Below are 13,346 nucleotides of genomic sequence, written 5' to 3'. Positions count from 1 at the left end.
CACTTGGTTCCTGGACCAGGATTTGGGATGCTAGCCCATCTCCTGTCTGTATCCCCACCTCTGTGCTTGGTTGCAGCTCCATGCCATTCTTAAGGACAACCAGTTTCATTCTATCTTCATATGTTGATCTAAGCTTCTCCAGATCCATGAGACAATTTGTTGTGAGTAAGTGACAGAATTGAGCCAAAATCTGCTGTCTTTAGACTTAAGTCTGATATAGATCCCGATTCCCAAAACTGAAAATGCCAAGCTGTGTAGAAAAGTATTCCACTCATTCATTCATTCATTCATTCATTCCTGCGTGTACTTATGGAGCCTCGAGTATGCATTGGCATTGTGCTGGGTGCCGGGGAACAAGTACACAGCAAAGTCTCAGATGTAGGCATGTAGAAATCAAGCTGCAAAACTAGGCACACTGTGATTAAGATCAGGGTACTAATGCTACAAGTAAGAGCTTAGAGGAGAACGTGCCTGTGTGCTGGGATAGTAAGAGAAGACTTCCTCAGGGCAAGTGGGTCTTGGAGGCAGAATCTGTGCTGAATCAAAGCTCAAGGGTATGGGATGAAACTGGCAGGTAGTGAGGTTCCACCATACCAGATGCCACATACCACAGGTGATGAGGAGTATGGTCACTGCCAGTAGTAGCCCACACTATTGGGTTGTAAGGCATCACGGTCATTTACAGACCAGAGGAGATGATATGGGGACTATCGAAGAAAGGGATGAGGAGCAAAGAGAGGGGGTAGAGTTTGATTCTGTGCCACCATGAAGACATTACATTTCATACTATTTTATCAGGAACAGATGTTGGTATGAGTCAAATTGATTCAAATGCAAAAAACGCCAAATCTTAGATGTACTAAATTCTCTAAGCTTTGGGAAAACTGGAAATTTTACGATCTATTGATTTCAGTGCTCCATTGCTGTAGTAATCTTACCTAAGACGTGTATAATATAAAGTCTATTTTTCTTCTCATAAAACTTAAGGATAAAATGTATGAGGGAAGACAACATAGGGAATATTTTTGTAGAACTAGTAGTAAATTCAAGTTACCCTGCTGCACAGCTGGGCATGTTCATTGGCCTCGCTCCAACACGTTATAAAGGGAATGTGAGCAAATGCAGCGTTTGCTCCCGGGAGTTCATCAAAATCCAAATCTTTTACAATTCTTTTTATGTTGGCCCTAAAATGTTCCTTGACTGAAATAATCTTCCCCTCGATAGTGAAGAATGTCTCACAAGCTACAGACTAATTGGTCAACTTGACATTCCAGGTTCCCAATAGCTAATGCTAGCCCCCCTTTTTCTAGAACATGGACCTTATGGGTGATTTATGGTGGGAATGATTTAAGGTTCAATTGCCCTCCTTTTAACAACTCCTATAGTGCCTCTTACTCTGAATTGTACAGCATTTCCCATTCGGTTCCCTGTGCTCCAAATAATCTTCCTCTCCATTTTAGCGTGCTGACTTCTTCCTTGACTTTAAGACTCACCTTGGAAGAAAAATGAACATTTATTGATGCTTCGCATATAGCAGACACTGCAGCGGCCTTTGACATTGGTTATCTATGTAAAATGATCAACAGCTCTTTGAAGAAGGTGTTATTTTTGTGCCCCTCCCCAAATGTTTCATTTTACAATGAAGAAACCAAGGCTCAGAGAAGTTAAAGAAACTTGCCCCCTGCCACACGTGGTGGTAGATGTGAATTAGGGTGACTGAGGGGGCCTCAGTTTCCCCTCCTTTGAGGAAAGTCTCCATTATCTGGGGGTAGGAGTAGGCACCTGGCCCTCGTCAGACCAACAGAGTCATTCCTCGGGGGTTTTGCAACTGGAACTGGGGAGAGGGAGCTAATCTCTGTCTGAGGGTTAAGCTGCACGTGAGGAAGAGCTCACTCCCAAAGCCAGTTTGGGAGAAGTAACGCTGACTCAGAGAGAGAGGTAGAGAAAAGAAAGAGCATGCTGGGGGCTTGTGAGTCCCTGGTGCCAGCTGTCTGTGATGTCCAGTGCCATCTCTGCTCTTCCCAGATGAGGATATAAGCCTTCTAATAATGTCTCCCTTTTTTTCTCAAACTGGTTTGAGTTTCCGTCTTTTGCCATCAAGAGTCCTCATTCTCCTACTGAGCAGGGCAGAGACCCAGATATGCTTTTTCTGTCTGTCATATGACGTGAGTGGAGGTTGTCTTTATCAGGGCTTCCTTGGCTTTGTCTCGTGGATAACCTGTAAGTGATTTCATCTGGTCACTCCCACCCCATGACCTTCTTACATTTGGAGAAACCAGGAAGAAAGGCAAGAGTTTGACAATACAAAACTGAATTCCATGCTGTGTCCACAACAGATGCTGTAGTCTGTGTCATGTGAGTTACCTGAACACAGAGACTAGTACTTTCGAATGATTATATATGATAATAGAACATCTAACTGTAAACATGTTGAATAATGAGATGTTGAAGACTGAATCTAAATGAAGTCTTGGAAGAAAATCTGGAATTAAACTGTCTTTGAGTTAATAGGCAAGCAGACATCCAAGCTCATAGAGTATGCACAAGGCTAAATTGGTCCAGAGAGAGAAAAAACAAACATTCATCGGAAGGTTGGAGAACAGCAACAACAGTGTGTGGAAGAATGAGTGAAAGGCCGCGGCTTCGCCGTGCACATTCACCTGCCTGTGCAGGTCCTGAGAACTGAGGGACAGAACACACAAGGCTGGGGCCCCTCACTTCAAGGAGCTCTTGCTCTATTTGGACTCTTTGGGCAGCTGAAAAACATGGATTCGACAAGGCTCAGCGCTTGGAAGGTGGGAATGGAGAGACCTCAGTAGGCTGGACCTTTTCGGGCACCTCCCTTGACCTCGCTTGGCCCTGGGCTCCTCCTGGTAACATGAAGATAGTCACAGAAGCTGCCTGCCAGCTCTAAAATGCAATCACTCTGTGAGGGGGAATGGAAAGGGAAGGAGAGCACGTGCAGCTCTCTAACGGAATCTCGGGTGAGATCTGCTTAGATCATGTGTGTCTTCTGGAAAAGGCAGAGGAGACTCAATTAGCGTTGTTGCTTCTCTGCTCGCTTGCAGCTGATGGAGGAAATACGCGAATGGGAGCCAGAGACAGTGTGACTCCTGTTATTTTCCATGACTGAGTTGTCTTTGTCATCTGCTTTTAATTAAAATGAAAAAAATTTTCTCCATATCCTCACCCCTGGCCCTTTATAAGGACTAAAATCAAATCTAAAAATAACAGGAGGGGGCAGGCTGAAACTGACAGACAGGGAAACCCTGGAAAATCAGAAGTGGAGCGTGGAGGAGTTTTAGCTCGAAGCAGCTGCACAGGAATGGCCTGAGATGGAATAGATGGCACCGTATATAAGATCACCCTTGTGACCTCACGACAACAGTTCGGATTTTGGCTTCTGGCTCTCAGTGGAAAGTGGCTGCTTCTTTCTGTGGTAGAGGAGAAAGAAATGCAGAAAGATGAGTGTTTACTTATGAACAGAGGGAGAAAGTAGCATCTGTGACAGGTACTGGGGCAAGTCTGAGTCTGCTTTTTAGAAAAACGGGCTATGAATTGAATTCAGTGAGCAGGCTGGCGAGGAGCCAGGAGGCCAGCCAAGGACAGGATCGTTTCCTGAGGGAGCTGGTGTCTGGGCATGAGCTCCCTGGGAGGAGGGTCCTGGAAGTGAGTCCTGGCTGCATAGGGATTACCAGCAATTGTCTTTCCAGAATGTCCACGAACCTGCCTGGGAAGAGGAGGAGAGGTATGGTGAGGTGGGCCAGAGAAGGTGGTGTTTCTGGAGGTAGAAGGCACCTCCTGGAGGATTTCTGGGTCTGTGTGACTAAATTTATGTGTCCTTCCCCAGGGTCGGAAAGTAGGGCTTGCTGCAGAATGTGCAGAACATTTATAAGGGAAATACCTGGTCCAGGCAGCTTAGAAGCAACACCAGCCAAAGTTATTGGATTCATCAGGATGCTGTAGAAAGAAAGCTTAGTGGTTTAAGACAGCAACCCTCCTATCTAGGTCCTGTTACAGGTTCCACTCAAGGTGGCGGAGGCTCTGCTCCACACAGTCATTTAGAAACCCGCAATAACAGAGGCTCTACCATCTTGTAGCTGCACCATCTGGTGTGTGTTGCCTCCTCATCACCCTGGAGGATCCCACCTGGGCTTTTCTGTGCTTCATCCCAGAAATGACACTCCCTTCTCCTCACAGCCCCTTGGTCAGGACTAGGCACACGAGCATGCCCAACTGCAAGGGAGCTAAGACTTGAGAAGTCTTCTGTGAGCCCCAATCAAGGAATAGTGAGTCTTCACCAGGCACGTGGCATTGATCACTGGGCACTGCTGGAGGCGTGACAGATCAATGGGCAGTTTAGCATGATCTCCAACAATACAGAAGAGATGGAGGGATGGGTAACATTAGGAATGTGCACTTGCAAGTACAGTACAGTGTTCCCAGAAGTTTGTTGGTAGGCATCAACTGGCCATTTGGCAGGTGTGATTTTAGTCGAGTGGTTGTGTGTTAAAGGGGCAGGAATCCAGGTTAGAATAACTCCCATGATGTTGTTTTGGTGAACACTCCTGGAAACGCACATAGTTAGTTTGTAGGGGATTAGAGTGTTTGCCTTTTTGCGTGCGTGTGTGAATGCTTACTCAAGAGCATGAAGAGTAACAAAGTCCTGTTTTTACGAACAGCATATTGTTTCAGTTATTTTGGGTTAATATTGATTGCATATCCGTATGACGTGACACTCTGTGGACCTCTTGTTCCCCTTTCCCCCAAAACAAAGAAGTAGAGGAGGAACTTAAATATAAGAGCAGAGATGAAAACTTCAACTAAATGACTCTTCAAAGAAATCAAGTGCTCTCTGTGCAACTGAAATCCCATGAGAGTGCATGGTGGTACAAAGCGTGTAAGCTCACCTAATTTACAGTTGCACGTTTCTAGCTAGAAAGCTTTGCCAGTGTTCCAAATGTTATAGTAATTTCAATGTTCTTTACATCATCCTTGGATAAAAAAATAAAGCAGTGATTGAGACATTCCACCATTTGGTTCTTTGGGTTGTTTTATCAATTAGTAAGCAAGTTTTCTACATATCACGTCACACCCTTCTGATGATTATGCATTGATGGTACCTGGTGAATTTAGTCTCAGTGAATCTGTTTTGTTTTTGAGGAAGATTAGCCCTGAGTTAACATCCACCGCCAATCCTCCTCTTTTTGCTGAGGAAGATTGGCCCTGAGCTAACATCTGTGCCAATCTTCCTCTACTTTTATATGTGGGATGCTTGCCACAGTGTGGCTTGATAAGCAGTGCATAGGTCCGTGCTGGGATCTGAACCGGTGAACCCTGGGCTGCGGAAGCAGAGTGTGTGAACTTAACCGCTATGCCACCAGGCTGGCCCCAATCAGTGAATCTTTTTTCTTTTTTTTTAAAGTTAAACATTTAGCAAATATTTGTTGTTTTGTTTTGCTGAATTAACGCATTTACTATTTTTCTCACTACTTAGAAAATTCCTCTAACATTCAGTTAAAGCGGATAATGAACATGATCACTTCTTATTTTGTCAAGCGACTTTATAAACGTCACAATAATTCTTCCAACACGCATTTATTGAATACATCCTTCATGGAAGACTTAAAACAATGGATCCTCAGCGAGGAGAGAAAGACTTTGAGACACAGGGCAAATCTTGTTTAAACTGTCAACATTTACCACGAGGAAATCAATCACAGTCTAAAGAATGCCAAGTTGCCACCTTCCTTAGGAAGCCTGAGTATACCTGACGGGGTCACATCACCAGGAGGCTGATGCCCATGAGGGGACACTCTCTTTCTTCCCACAGCGTGCCACACCGAGCACCTTTCCTTTGGCGTTGGAGTGGAGGCTGGTTCTAAGATGACTCTCAGCCAAGCTTTCTAAGAAACTTGAAAGATCACCAAGGGGTTGATGGGCTGAAAAGCAGAGGTCACCAACATCGACACATTTTATGGTTAGTATCAAGAAATAAAATTTAAGGGCCGCCCCATGGCGCAGCGGTTAAGTTCCCACGTTCCACTTCTCGGCAGCCTGGGGTTCGCTGGTTCGGATCCCTGGTGCGGACAAGGCACCGCTTGGCAAAAGCTATGCTGTGGTAGGCGTCCTACATATTAAGTGGAGGAAGATGGGCATGGATCTTAGCTCAGGGCCAGTCTTCCTCGGCAAAAAGAGGAGGAATAGCAGCAGTTAGCTCAGGGCTAATCTTCCTAAAAAAAAAAAGAAGCTTATGGTGGGCCGGCTGGTGACCCAGTGGTTAAGCTGGGGTGCTCCACTTTGAGCCTCAGGTTTCGCTGGTTCAGATCCTGAGCTGGGACCTAATTCCGCTCATCAAGCCATGCTGAAGTGGCGTCCCACATAGCAGAACTAGAAGGACCTACAACTAGAATGTACTGGGGGGCTTTGGGGAGAAAAAGAAGAAAAGATTGGCAACAAATGTTAGCTCAAGTGCCAATATTAAAAATAAAAAAGAAAGAAAGAAAATTTAAAAAATGATGGGAACGTTCTCAACCCTTCTCACATCACGGTCCTGACAAAACCACAATATTTGAGCAGCACCGCTGGGGGAGGTGCTGTGTAGTGTGGCCACTCTAGATGGTGCTCTGGAGGCAGAGGCTACAACACAGTCTCACAGCTCAAAATGACAATTAGGAATTTAGGGTGTTTCCAGAGACAGCTATACGAATCCTGTTCAAATATAATTCCAACTATACTAAGAAACAGGTTCAAAGTTTTCTCTCTACAGGAACTGGTGGACCACCAGCTCTTGGCCTACCTGTCGCACACTCACGGCCTGCAGTGAGCTGACCCACATGACCCCTGAGGCTCTGCTGGGATGGGGGTCAGGAGGGTGGGGATCTTTGTTTCAGCTCTGCCTCTAACTAGCTGTGTAATTCCAGCTAATCTAAAGACTCTTTTTCATCACCTGTAAAATCACTAGTCTGATGATTTTTAAGGATCAGAGTGTTGAAACTGCATGATAACCAATGTTCTTCAGAGGGCTGCGTGTAAATTCAGTGAATTTTTTTTTTAAGAGAATAGCCGGATTTGACATGTCAGGTGGTCTTGGCACATTCCTTGTTGATTTTCATAAAGGTTCAGTAAAGAGATCTCCAACTGCCAAGAATACTCAATAGGGAAAGGATAGTCTCTTCACTTTTCCCAAATTGAAGTATTGGGAAGACTGGATATCCACATGCAAAAGAATGAAATTGGACCTCTATCTTACACTACTCACAAAAATTAACTAGAAATGGATTAAAGCCTTAAACGTGAGAACTGAAACTGTAAAACTCCTAGAAGAAACCACAGGGAAAAAGTTCCTTGACATCCGTCTTGGCAATGATATTTTGGATATGACACCAAAAGTACAAGCAACAAAAGCAAAACCCAACAAACCGGACTATATGAAACTGAAAGGTTTCTGCACAGCAAAAGAAACAATCAAAAAGATGAAAAGGCAACCTATGGAATGGGAGAAGATATATAACATCTGATAAGGAGTTAAAATCCCTAACATATAAGAAACTCATACAACTCAATAGAAAAACACAAAGAATCTGATTAAAAAATGGGCAGAGGACTTGAATAGACATTTTTCCAAAGAAGACTTATAGATGGCCAACAAGTACATGAAAAGGTGCTCAACATCACTAAGGATCAGGGAAATGCAAATCAAAACCACAATGAGATATCACCTCACACCTGTGAGAATGGCTATTATCAAAAAGACAAGTGATAACAAATGCTGGTGAGGATGTGGAGAAAAGGGAACACTTGTGCACTGTTGATGAGAATGTAAATTGGTGCAGCCACTATGGAAAATAGAATGGAGGTTCCTCAAAAAATTGAAAATAGAACTACCATAGGATCCAGCTATCCCACTTCTGGGTACACATACAAAGGAGATGAAGTCACTATCTCAAAGATATCTGCACTCCCGTATTCATTGAAGCATTATCCACAATAGCCAAGACATGGGAACAACCTAAGTGTTCATCAATGGATGACTGGATAAATAAAACACGGCATATATACAACGGCATATCATTCAGTCACAAAAAAGAAGGAAATCCTGCTATTTGCGATTACATGGATGGACCTTGAGGGCATTATGCTGAGTGAGATAAGTCAGACAAAGAAAGACAAATACCATGTGATTTCACTTAATAGGTGGAATCTAAAAACATGGAACTCATAGAAACAGTAGAAGTGGTGGTTGCCAGGGGCTGGGGTGGGAGAAATGGGGAGATGCTGGTCAAAGGGTACAAACTTCCAGTTAAACGATGACGTTCCAGGGAAGTAACATACGGCATGGTGACTATAGTTAACAACACTCTATTGTATACTTGAAAGTTCTGTGAGAGTAGAGCCTTAATGTTCTCACCATACCAACAACAACAAAATGGTAATTGTGTGAGGGGAAGGATGTGTTAGCTAACCTTATTGTGGTAAACATTTCACAATATGTACATGTATCAAACATCCCATTGCACACCTTAAACTTACACAATGTTATAAGTCAATTATATCTCAATAAAGCCAGAAAATAAAGGTCTCCAGCTGTCAATCAAGCCTGGCCACGTTGTGCCCTGCATAGGTCTTCTCCTGGCCTCATTGGTGGCCCTGAAGGCAGAGAAAGGCTCTTCTCAGCTGTGACTGAAGAAACCAAGCACCAAGTGGCATTAACTAAAGGTTTGTTTTGAGAGAATCAAGGTGACGGTTGGGAGAGTGCCAGGAAGCGGGGGATGGCGCTAACCTGATTTCCTGGTTAGATCCAGCCCTCGGTTTCCATCGCAATGAGCTGGACCTTCACTGTTTGTGCTCAGGGCAAGGTACTTGCTCAGATGCATGGAGTGCCAGGTCATTGTTGAGATTTGGCAAGGATTTGGTAATCTGATACCTTCATTTATGCTTTTAAGTAGGGCGGAAGTTAACACCTAACTACCTTTTCCAACTCAAACTAAAACCCACTTCCCCCAGAACATGTGAAATGAAAACATGACACATGTTTTTCCTTGAGCACTGTGCACCATACTCTATTGCTCCAGATTCTTTTGTTTGGCCTCCTCAGCCTGCAGCCTTCCCCATTTCGGATGACGGCAACTCCATCTTTCCAGTCACTCAGGCCAAAAAGCTTGTCATCCACATTCAACCAGCCAGGGAATCCTCTTGGCTCTCCCTTCACTCACTTTCCAGAATCCAGCCTCTGCTCACCACTGCCACTGCTACCATCTGCTCCAAGACCCCATCATCTCTTGGCTGGACTCTTCCAACAACCTCCTAAACTGCTCCCTCTGCAGCTGCCCATCCTTGACACTACAGCCAGAGTGGTCCAGTTATAACACGTCAGACCACACTACGCCCTCTCTGCTTGCCATCTCACTCAAAGTCAAAGCGAAAATTCTAGCTGTGCTCTGTAAGGTCCAAAAGGGTCTGGCCCTGTGCTGATCTCCAGCCAACTCTCTTACTCCTCTTGTTTATTCCTCTCCAGTCACACTTGACTCCTTGTTCCTCAAGCAGGCGGGGCACACTCCTGCCCCAGGGCCTCGCACTGGCTCTTTATTCTGCCTGCAACGCTCTTCCCCCAGATAACTGCCTAGCTTGCTACCTCATCTCCTTGGGTCTTGACTTAATGTCACCTTCTCAGGGTGGCCTACTTGGGCTCCACTATCTAAAAGTGCAAACTACTGATATTGTCTTTATATTCCTCCTCCCTGCTTTATATTCCTCCATAAAACTTACACCATCTAGCATCCTACATTTTTTTACTTATTTGATTTATTTTCTTTCCCCTTAGAATGTAAGCTTTTTGGAGGCAGGGACTGTTGCCTGTTTCTTTTGCTGTGGTGTCCCCGGCAGCTAGGAGAGTGCCTGGCACATGGAAGGTGCTCAGCAATGACCAGATGGTGGGAGAACACTGCCCCGAGGCCACAAATATGAGACAGAAACACTCTCCTGTATGAGGGTATGTAAGCAAATCAGCTTCCAGCTCCTTTCGGAGAAGATTATGGAATCGTCCCATTCCATTTCTCATCTGGACTTTGATATCTAGACTATGTCTAGGACTGTTGACCCAGGCTCGAATCCTTCTCTTTCTCCAGAGGTTTATGTCTTGATGAGAACCAGGGTAAGGAGACTGTAGACCTAAGTGACTTTGAGGCTTGAACTCAGCTTTGGGGTTGGGTATTTTGCCTTTGGGAACAGTGCTTCTGACCCTCTCACGTGCGCACAAATCGCCTGGGGGTCTTGCTCTTGGTTTCCCACTTAGTCCTTGCATCTTCCTGACCTTCCTGCCCTTGTTTCCCATTTCTGCCACCATGCTAGTCCCGTGGCCTTGATGACAGAGTTTGACATTTCTAGCTTTGACACTTGGCACCCAAAGGATACTTATTCCCTCGTTTTCAGCTCTTTCTACTCTAGATCATTCTGGGGTCTCTCACTCACTGAACCCCAGCCTGCAATGACCTCATGCCAATGTCAGGTGGACTGGCCAGCTCTGCTTGGCCCTGTTCCCTCAGGGAGGATTGGATAGTGGTGCATGATAATAAAAATGGTGATGATTTATATTAGTTGAGCCCTTACTATCGTCTTGAGTGGTTTAAATGGATTGTGTCATTTTATTTTAATTGCAAATCTGCAAAGTTTCCTCACTTCGTTTTGGAGGTGAGGAAAGTAGGGCTCAGTGAGGTTAAACTCAAAACCACACATGTAGTTGAAGGGGATCAGAATATGCTACCCCCAAGTAGGCCAATTTGGCATAAGGATTATTTTGAGTTGAAGGCAATTGAGAATCAGCAGATGCAGGAAGAATTCCCTGCCCTCTCTTTATCTGCCTAAGAGCAGGGCATACATTTCCCTTTGTGAAGGTGGCCTCCCATGCCACCAGGAAGGGAAGAAAAAGATGAGGAGTTGACATCAAGAGAGGCTTGCACAAAGAGAACTTAATAAAATAACTTATCTTCCACTGGTTCCCAAATATATTTCCTGGTCGTTTCCCCATGATTGATCCTCTCTTGAAACCCAAACCCCCTTTCTTTTGTTAAAACAGTATATAAGCTTCTGAGTCTGACCACTCTTCTGAGTTTCACTTCTTTTCTGTGAACTTCTATGCATAAAAATATTAACAAAAGTTAATACTTTGTTCTGTTAATCTGTCTTTTGTTGGTGTAAGTCACAGGCCCTAGGCACTGAACCTAAGTGGGTACAAGAAAATTTTTTCTCCCCAACATGGTACATGTGATTCAGTTCATGGTCCCCAGGAAAATCTTCTCCTGCTTTGGTAGCACCTGTCTTCTCTCTCCCCTGCCCCTGCCACTGCCTTAACCCAGACTCTCACCAGCTCATTCAACTATAAATGCAGGAGTTTCCCAATGGCTCAGTGTCCCCGCCCTCAGGCCCTTTTCCTTTGATCCACTCTCCACACTGCTGCCAGGGAGCTTGCCAGAAGGCAGGTCTGAGCGTGCTGTGCCGCCAGTCTCCTCTGTGAAGCCCTTCAGCGGCTCTTCCCATCAATGGGAGAAAGTCCCCATACCTGTCCCACTCTTACCAGACTTCCTTTCTCGGAACGTTCTGGGCTCCTTTGACACATGCTTTCTCTCCTGTCCAGATTTTCCTCTCTCAAACTTGGCCATCTTCACAGATGATCTATTGAACTCACCTTTCCAGGCTCGTGTTGAACAGTACTTCTTCTGTGAGACGTCTCCCAGGGTGAGTTAGTCACTTCCTGCCCTGTGCTCCTTGTCTGTGAGTCTCCCAGAGCCCTTGCGACATTGCATTTTAATGATCTGTTTACACGCCTGTCTCTCCCGGCACCCCAGCCTGTGTGCTTCTTGAGGACAAGGACCACAATGTACTCATCTGTGCCCCTGACACCCAGCCCAGAGGGCGAGAAGGAGCCATGCAAACATTTAATAAACAAGAGGCTGACAACTGGCTTTACTTTAAGTGATAAAAATATTGGCTCTTTTTGTCCCAATCCAGCTAACTTATTTTCTCTTAGAATTATAATATTTTAGAACTGGAAAACACCTTAAAGTTTATTTACCCCAATCCTATCATTTTTATAGCCAAGGAAAGGAAGGCCCAGAGGAGTGAAGTCACTCGCCTGAGGTCATGGCTATCCTCCAGCTCCTCTGGGTCTGTGTCATTTGGTTGTGGTGTCCAACACTGAATGGAAGAGCCCTTTATACTGGCTCCTGGTATTGCCCAATGATGTCTGTGTGATGAAGGAAATAGTCATTTCCACTAATAACACGTTTACGGTACTTTCATTTAGTGCCTGGGCACTGCTGACATTGCTGAATTAGAACAATTCTAGAGCATTTATTTTTATGTGGGAAGGTCATTAACGGCTCTCTAAAATTATTAACGTAGCCTATTATAAATGACGAGAAAAAGAACCCTTCAATGTTTTGTTTTACTTCCAGAAAGACCTACTTGAATATCAAAGAATGCTAGAAATGGAAAAAAAAGTCACGTAATGTCACTATAGAAGTATTCCTTTTTAATTGGGAAAAGCTAAAAATGTACTATATCAATTTATTTTTTCAAGATTTATTGAAGTATAATTGACAAATAAAAACTGTATATATTTAATGTGTACAACGTGATGTTTTGATATACGTATACATTGTGAAATGATTACCACAACCAAGCTAATTAACATGTCCATCCTCTCACATGGTTACCTTTTTTTTTTTTTTGTGGTGAGGACATTTAACAACATTTAGCAAATTTCAAGTATAGAATGCAATATTATTAACCAGTCACCATGCCGTACCTTAGATCTCCAGCACTTAGTTGTAATTGAAACTGCATAATTAAAACTTTGTACCCGTTGACCAACATCTCCTTATTCCCCCTGCGTCCCAGCATTATTCCTTTTCATGTTACATCACTATTAATGATTCATACGATTACAATTTTATTTTGGAGGAAACAAGGGCTTTGATATAAAATAATTTACGTTGATCTCTGGCACTTTAAATGTCAACCAAGGCAAAAATCTTACCTGGCAAAGACTGTGGAGTCTTTACCATAATTGCCCCATAAATGCGGTGAGCAGTTATTATTTTTTTTGCTTAGTACTCCTTCTTCCTTCTGAGACTGTATTTCGGGAAGGTGCTGGTCTAATAAATGATTCGAAAGGGAGTTGATTTTTTTTATTTGACCTCAACTCCCTGGCATTGTGCTTGTCACTGGGCGAGAAGTTGGCGCGAGCTGGGCGAACGAACCGCAGTGCCATATTCCCTGGCAACAATGATTGGTCTGAGAATGGGCGTGTCCTAAATTAGACCAATCAGCATCTTTCCTGGGCATTT

General features: G+C 44.1%; 1 long non-coding RNA gene across 1 annotated transcript; it reads right to left on the bottom strand.

Moving 5' to 3' along the window:
- Window positions 1-2,337: 2,337 nt before the first annotated feature.
- On the bottom strand, window positions 2,338-11,740 carry LOC139076634 (uncharacterized). The gene is made up of 2 exons (XR_011528421.1): window positions 11,573-11,740; window positions 2,338-3,434 (listed from the first exon to the last, which is right to left on the bottom strand). It is a non-coding gene; the product is annotated as an uncharacterized lncRNA (long non-coding RNA).
- Window positions 11,741-13,346: the final 1,606 nt, after the last annotated feature.

Source organism: Equus przewalskii, chromosome 17 (genome assembly GCF_037783145.1).
Source record: "Equus przewalskii isolate Varuska chromosome 17, EquPr2, whole genome shotgun sequence".
In the NCBI taxonomy this organism is placed as follows: Eukaryota; Metazoa; Chordata; class Mammalia; order Perissodactyla; family Equidae; genus Equus; species Equus przewalskii.
Note: the sequence above shows the minus strand (reverse complement) of the source record. Positions and strands in the feature narration are given on the sequence as shown.